The sequence below is a fragment of the Triticum aestivum genome, chromosome 6B, assembly GCF_018294505.1.
Source record: "Triticum aestivum cultivar Chinese Spring chromosome 6B, IWGSC CS RefSeq v2.1, whole genome shotgun sequence".
In the NCBI taxonomy this organism is placed as follows: Eukaryota; Viridiplantae; Streptophyta; class Magnoliopsida; order Poales; family Poaceae; genus Triticum; species Triticum aestivum.
The window spans coordinates 695,390,911-695,399,670 of record NC_057810.1 but is presented as its reverse complement, the minus strand read 5'-3'; positions in this window follow the sequence as shown (position 1 = coordinate 695,399,670).

The window sequence follows — 8,760 nt, the reverse complement described above, 5'->3', positions numbered from 1 at the left end:
GGAGTACGACGGTGAGGCCTAGGACGGTGAGGCCTAGGAAGGGGACGACGCGGAGCCAGGGAAGACGTGGCAATGGATGCCCACGCGTAGAGGAGTACGATGGTTCACTGGTTCGCTGCGGTGTGAGGCTGTCGTCGCCGCAAAATAACAGGGGGTGTGGGTGAGTAGAGGGATGGCCTGGCCAGCAGTGGGAGTAGTAGGGGGCGGTGAGGCCTCCGCCGCATCACAGCCGGCCACGGGAGGCAGGAGCACGAGGCACGATCAGCGCTGGTTTGGGCGGCTAGAGCAAGAAGAGCACAGGTTGAAGAAGCACTATGGCCGTTGGATGGACATCGTACAGTCACTGGAGCTAGAATCATGCATATTGACTAAGTTGACAAAGCCCTCCGTCCCCGTCAACTTAGTAGGCCCACAAGTCAGCCTGCCACTATACTGGGTCCCAGCTAATAGGGGGAGTATTCATTTTTTTTGTGTAATAAGGAGGCACTTCCTTGCATGCGAACATATAGCTGGTGGGTCCGAGCTGTCAGCGGCGGTAACGTTTTTTTCGCGAAATACTAAGGCCCTTTCGGTGGGTCCCCAATGTCAGGAGGAGGAATCATTATTTTGCGCGTAATAAGGAGGCATTTCCTTGCGTGCGGCCGTGGACCCAGCTGTCGGCCTCTCCACGTACAGTCCACTTCACATGCATGTCGGTCGTTGACCACGTTGACCAGGCCGCACCGAGAGCACTAGGGCGGTGGATGACGGCGAGGCCTAGGAAGGGAACGACACGGAGGCAGGGAAGACTCAGCAGTTGTTTCCCACGTGGAGGGGAGTACGACTGAACGAGGGTTTACTGGTTCGCCCGCCGTCGCCAGAGAATAACAGCAGGTGTGGGTTAGTAGAGGGATGGCTAGGCCAGCGATGGGAGTACGGTGGGGCGGTGAGGCCTGCGCGGCAGCACAGTCGGCCGCACGGAGGAGGGAGCAGGCAGTCCCGCTGGCGCTTGTTTGAGCGGCTGGAACAGGAAGAGCAGAGATTGAAGAAGCACGACGGCCGTTGGATGGCCATCCAACAGTCACTGCTTGTGCGTCAACCTTTTTTTTAGGAAAGCCTCAAATCTATGGAAAACAGCATACATCCCATCTGCCATTATTTCTAATAATTTACAGCCCATTTGCTAATTCTTAAGGTTTTGTTTGGAGCCCATATTCTTTTTGTTAGCATTACAGCCCATATTGTGGCCACGGTTAAAAAATTATATGAAATTTTGCATATTTCGGTGCGGTCCGAACTGTTTTTAGTCCCGAAATTTTGACTCACATTCAAACTGAATTTAAAACTAAATGTATATCAATATAAAATCCAACAAATTCTCCACGCATAAAAATTAATGTAATTTAAAATCTCGAAATAAAAAAAAGATATTTGAAACTAATTGCTGCTTTGCTGTGTTTTAAAAATGTACAGCCCATTTCTCATTACTGATGGGCCATTTTCCTTGCTAGCCGAATGAAAGCTCTCCTCGTCTTGAAAGATTTGCAGCCCAACAGGCCTAACAAAGCGACTTACTTGGCAAATCACAAAAAAACTGGGCTGTGGCCGTGGACCCAGCTGTCAGCCTCTCCACGTACAGTACTCTTCCGATGAAAGTCGTTCCTTGACCACGTTGACCATGCTGCGCGGAGAGCACCATGGCGGTGGACGACGGCAAGGCCTAGGAAGGGGACAACGCGGAGCCGGGGAAGACGCGACAGCGGAAGCCCGCGCAGAGAGGAGTACGATGGTTCACTGGTTCGGCTGCGGTGTGAGGCTGCCGTCGCCGCAGGGCCTGGCCAGCGGTGGGAATAGTAGGGGCGGTGAGTCCTTCGCGGCAGCATAGCCGACCACGGGAGGCAGGAGCATGAGGCATGACCGGCGCTGGTTTGGGCGGCTGGAGCAAGAAGACCAGAGGTTGAAGAAGCACTAGGGCCATTGGATGGACATCGTACGGTCACTGGAGCTAGAATCGTTCATATTGACTAAGTTGACAAAGCCCTTCATCCCCGTCAACTTAGTAGGCCCACAAGTCAGCCTCCCACCAAGGTGGGTCCCAGCTAGCAGGGGGAGTATTCATTTTTTTGTGCGTAATAAGGAGGCACTTCCGGTGGGTCCGAGCTGACAGGGGGGGGCATTTTTTTCGCGAAATACAGTGGCCCGTCAGGTGGGTCCCAGCAGTCAGGGGGCAAACGTTTTTTTTTGCAAAATACGGTGGCCCGTCAAGTGGGTCCCTGCTGTTAGTTGGAGGAATCATTATTTTCCGTGTAATAAGGAGGCACTTACTTGCTTCGGGCATGGACCCAGCTGAGACTCTCCACGTACAATATACTTTCAATGGAAGTCGTTCCTTGACCACGATGACCTCGCCGCGTTCCGTTGCATGCATGCGTCCATGGGCGTGGTGTGTCCCCACTGTCACCCTCTCACGTACAGTCATCTTCCGATGACTCTCGGTTGTTGACCACGTTGACCACACCGTGCCGAGCGCACCCAGACTGGAACGACCCGGAGATGGGGAAGACGGGGCAGTGGACTCCCAGATGGAGAGGAGTGGGAAACTTCACTAGTTCAGGTGCGCGGCAGCACAGCCGCGGTGCCGCCCACGGGAGACAGGAGCAAGAACAGAGGTTGAAGAAGGAGCACGGCTGTTGGATTAACATCCAACGGTCCAGCTGCTAGAATCATTTGTTGATTAAGTTGACAAAGCCGTGCATACACGTCCGCTTAGCAGGCCCACAAGTCAGTCACCAAATCTGGCGGGTCCCAGCTGTCAACGGGATGAATAATTTTTTTCGCAAAACAAGGAGGCACTTCCTTCCGTGCGAAGATACAACCGGTGGGTCCCAGCTGTCAGGTGGAGGAAACATTTTTTTCAGCTTAATAAGGAGGAACTTTCCTTGCGTGCGACCATGGACCTCGTGGGTCCCAGCCGTCAGGCTCTCCATGTACAGTCCTCTTCTGATGACTCTCGTTTGTTGACCACGCTGCACCGAACACAGCGAGGCGATGGATGACGGCGAGGCCCCGGACGGGAACGACTCGGAGATGGGAAAACGCGGCAGTGGAGTCGAAGATTGAGAGGAGGAGAAGGGTTATAACTGGTTCTGTTGCAATTCATATCAAACTCAGGTTCACAGGACATGTTCATATTCATAGCCAACATTCACTATCAACAATTGAAAAGATTCATATATACACAAGCTCAGCATATCTATGCATCCAAATGATTGATAGATCACATGACAATATTCATACATAATTCACAAAAAGATTCAGATATACACATGTTCAGTATGTTTATGCATCCAAATGATTGAGATCACAGCCAATATGATCCATGGACGAACTTTAATTCCCTAGGGTATAGACTGGTAAATGGTGTTCAATCAGAGGTACTTCTTGCTAAAATTAGTTCTTGTACGAGTAAACTTTCGAGTACATAAGAGGCAGCACAGACAATCTGAACTTTGCTTGTAGGTTTATCCTCAGATAGTGGCCTCGTGCCGATGGAGGTTTGAGCAACTTGGCCACTACTTTCATCCAACTAGTTTACTGGCTCATCTTGGTCCTGTATCTCGCCAAAATTCTACATTGCAGACGAGAAAGGAGGCGGTTGAGAAAATGAACCACCCAAATTTTTTGTGCAGTTCAACGGAAATGGAGCATCCTTGGCATGCAGACTGATTAAGTCCCAGATGAATATACGCGTCAACCAACTTGTCTGGAATCTTTAGACTCCATGCCATATAGTTCGCTACCATATGTGCTGATAACCAAAAGGCACAAGTTGGGACCAAAGACTGGACTGCGTTTTTCTGGGCTATGCACCAAGCAATATTTTTGGCGTTCACTCTCCTAATACTTGGAGTTTGACAATTGGTTGACGCCGGTTGATACTCAAATGAATATAGGCACTTCTTGTCAACATCGATGCTTGTCTGAGTGAACTTTGGAGTACATAGCAGCAACATAAGTAGCTGTCCATCTGATCATTTTGTGCAGTTCTACTGAAATCACCCGATGTAATGATTTGCTTGCGAGTTCATGCTCCAAATTACTCCTTTATGAAATCGGCAAACAGTAACACAATACCAAATTACCAATACATATGACAGGCACAATAATCTGGATAAAGACCAGTACCAACCTGTGTGAGGTAGCATATCAATTACTATTTCCTTTGACTGGAAGCCGAGATAAGCCAAGCGACTGACAGGAAAGGAAGAAAGCAAGCGGAGATTAGCGACTGACATGAAAGGACGGAAGTTGTCGAGGCAATGAAGCACCAAAAGTTTTTGTGCAGTTCCACCAAAATCGAGCATCCCTGTTGGCACATATATTAAGAGAGTGAGATTACTGTAATAGTGGGACTAGTTGATGAAACATACACTAACAAATAGAAGCACCCTCATTATCTTAATGGGTAAAGTTAACAACATAGTAGTCTTGCTTAAAGAGAGGTATTAGTTTATTTAATCAGTGCCAATTAGCTCAACTCAACACTCAAATCATTGCCATTTATCATAGGTTGCAAAACTTAAAAGTGCAAAGATAAAGGAGTTTCTCATGACAGTAGCACGATACAAATAGAGATGACAGCAAACTAATATGGATGAAAGCCTTAGGCCCGTACAAACCTGAGAAAAAAAGCTTATTCATGTAGTCCCATAAGATATGATAAAGCACTCATTGGAATCACACAATAGTATATATTTTTGTGCACTTCAAATGTATGGTTGAAATCACTCTTGTTTACCAGTGCTGAGATTATATCGAAAGATTATCAAGAACTTCCAGCAGAGTTAAAGCACTGGCTGGGATACAGTTCATTGTATTGTCTTGTGTAGTTCCACTAAAATGTATGATTGGCACAACATGATCCCTGTTTGCACAAGTAGGAACAAGGTGAAACCTTCATTAGCTTAGTGAGAAAGGATAGGAAGACATTAGCATATTACTCAAACAGTAGCATCAAATTCATGATGGACAATGCGCAAAACATTGTCTCATTGAACCAATGGCAATAAATTGACATGCAAAACAATAGCACTATTATGTCATGACACTAATAATATTCCCTCCCTGCTCCACCACATGATTCACCTCCATAGACAAACATTCACACGTACATGATTCAGCATAGGGTCCTACTAAAGATTTGTTTAACTCCAACAGGAAAATTAGGCAGTAATAAATTAGTGGTACTTAAGTGCTCCTAATTAATTAAGTGAGACAGCAGAAGTGGAAGGGCTCCCTGGAGGATCGTCTCACATGTAAGGTAGTCGTTGCCGGAGCCCTTGAATAGCCTCGACTGAGGCCTCTGGCTTCAGCAAGATCGCCTTGGCACTATTTATTCTTCTTCTTCTTCCTCTTGATGCTATGTTCCTCTTTCTCCTCACCAGTTGGTGAAACCAAGTACATGATTGGCCTTCTAATTTAGAATTGGTTTTGTCAGTGAGGGAGTACAAGTGTACTAGTAAAAAACAGCATTATTTTCTCATGGCAGTCAGAAAATAGAGATGAACACATGCATTAAATATCATTCTTACCTAAAGGAAGGTTATGGCGCCAATATAGATGATGAGGATTGGAACACAGATCTCCCTTTGTGCAGTTCCACCAAAATGAACCAACTGTTCCATCTGACATTCCAGTTAAACAGCACAAAAGTCACTTCTTTTAAGAAGAGTTTTGTGCAGTGCACCAAAAGGTCACAACAGCAACCCGGTGAATTGGATATCCCTGTTTGCACAAAAAGGCACAGAGGAAACAGTCAGAGTCTCAAACAATTATAGGCAAAAACATTTGGCTAAACTTGTCAGAGTCTCAAACAATTACAGGCAAAAACAGTGGCATGGCTTCATTTTTACGAGGGACATTATATTAAGAACAGCTAAGGCTGCATTCGGTTCACAGGTTTGGTGCAGGATTTTCATAGGAACACAATTCCTACCGTATTCTTTCCCTTCCAACCATTCGGAACACGGGAAAGGTGAATAGTGTTTCATAGGAAAGCTGGTCTGGTAGTACTGATTCCATCGGATTAGAAACATCCACGCGCTCCTCATTTTTTGGGCGGAAGCCCGAGGCAGGCGCTCGCTGCCATGAGTTAGACAGGTTGTTGTGCTGTGTTTGCCGGAATAAAAAATCAACCTATGTGTGGTACGTGAGGTGAGGACAAGAGTAGTCACTGTGCAGCTGAACAAACAAATAGCATCTCATACTGCCAAGCATGCTACTCTAAAAAAACAAATCTGTACATTTCGTAGTCCATCCGAACACATTCTCTTGAGAGTTTCCTCCGGCTCGATGTTCCATAGTTTTATACCTACATTCCTTTCCTATTCCTCTATTTTCATCAAGACCTATGTTTTCTGCCCCTTTATTCCGACCGGAGCCTAAATATTTGGTATAAGGGCATGGGACAGTGGGTGCACCAGTAGTACAACACCATGTACGTAAACAGGGGCATAAAGTGGTGATTCATAGTTTGTTGCCCCGAGAAACAAACATCCAAGAAACATATCTGGGTTGGTCCCATTTTTGTTCACTCTAGCCACCTACTCCTATGTGTGGATAGTAAATCTAGTCCTGGTCATACCACTGTGTACAACGTCACCCCTATATTTCCCTTTTCGACCAAGAGACCGGTTGGATGACCAGTCTATACTACTTTCATCCCCTTTCCTTCCTGTTTGTACCAAGTCCGATGTACATACTAAATTCCCCCACCCCCACCTTATTTCAATGACAAGTATTTTTGGACGGAGGGAGTACAAGATTCGACTCCATGAAGTAGCTTTACATCTAACAATAGAAGAAAAAAATAGGTGACGTTGGACCGTCTGATCGAGAGGGGCTGAGAGGTAGAAAATGATGCACATGCAGCGACGTAGCAAGCTGGGGAAGTAGAGCTAAGGCGGTTTTGAACGAAGATATACCTGAAGGTCGTCGGGATGTGGATAGGTGGGCGGCGGGAGGCCGGATCCGCCCACAGGCAACGACGAAGGGAATGGAGGACCTCCCGCGCCGGCACTCGGCCAGAGATAATGGTGCGGCCGGCAGTGGGTCTCCTCCCTCACTGCCGACGATGGCCTAAACGCTGCCCCTCCTCCCCTTCACCGGCGGAGGGGGATACGTCCAGATCTGTAACCAGCGGTGAGGATAGAAAGCCAGTGTTTTTTGAAGGGAGAATGACAGGGTTACTACCCCTATCTTGTTTAGATCTGGAGAGGATGAGAGTGTGTGAATAGAGCAGCCCTAGCAAGCAAGCGCGGAGGCTCCGGCCTATATATAAGTAGTGGGGTAGTTTTCCTTTTTCACTCCATCAAAACAATTGTTTAAAATTGTGTACTATACTACATGCCAGGTCGCGGTTTTTTTAGTTGTTGTTTGTTTTTTGAGATAGCTACCCGCTTGTTCCAAGTGGTGTTACGGTGTGCCAGGTCGCACTATCGTTCATGTCTGGTAGTACTACAAGTCCCTCCATTAAATGAACAACCACCCCCTCATAAAAATTGTGAACAAGCCCACGGCTAAAATTAGTGGAAACGTGGGTTGCCCCAACTTGCATTATTATTTATATTTTCTACTCCCTCCGTTCCTAAATATAAGTCTTTTTTATTAGCCACACCTAAGACAATAATTTTTTTATTAGCAGTGAACCCCACATGTCATAGACACAAAAATTGTGGCAAGATTCCCTTAGGCAAGCCAAAGTGTATCTAACAATTTGAGCAACTCAGGTTAGGCAAGTGTGGCAAGTGTGGGAAAAATAATGTGGCAACATAAGACAAACATAGTCACAATCCAAACAGCCCCGTGATTTTTTGTGACATGCATGAAAATTTGGTTAGTTAAATTTATAGTCAAAATTTGGCAAGGTGCATCAAATTAACACATGCAAGTATCAAAAGGAAAGTCACGACATGCATGCATGCGTTGTACTCCCTCCGTTTCCAAATATAAGTCTTTTTAGAGATTGCAACAAGTGACTACTCCCTCCGTTCCTAAATGTAAGTCTTTTTAGGGATTCCACTAGAAACTACATACGGATGTATATAGACATATTTTAGAGTGTAGATTCACTCATTTTGTTTCGTATGTACTCCAGTTCATAGTAAAATCTCTAAAAAGACTTATATTTTGGAACGGAGGGAGTACATACGAAGCAGAATATGTCTACTCCTACATACGAAGTAGCCCATTTGAAATGTGTAAAAAGAGTTTTATCGAATGCAGTGCTTTGATGTGTCGCGTCAACTCGTACAAGCCCGAGAAATTTGATTACTACGATGCCCTCTCCCTCGCGGACTGAGCTTCGGTCCCTTAACTGCACCTGCCTTTGGCTGCATGACAGGTGGGCCAACCACCTGTTGGGCCCACCTGTCATGGACGCAAAGGCAGGAGCAGTAAGTAGAAGCTTTCGCTACACGCTATCCCTCCCGCACGAGGTGGACGGACATGCAACAGTGTATTCGATAGTGTAGAAGTAGGAGTAACATCATTGTTCGTCTTCTTGAAGAGGCAAAGAGCCAAGTGCAAACCGAACGTGGCAGTTGCGAACGCTCGCGTGGTGCGGTTCCTTGGAGTACTAGCCAGGCTCTTGCATGAGACAAAATTGCTATTGTTTAACAATTAAACTCCATTATCCATTGGTTGATACTCATTCTGCATAGGTCCATGCGCTTAGCACCGTTTCCTCCTGGGGTCACCAATGTTTATTTGCTAATTAATAGC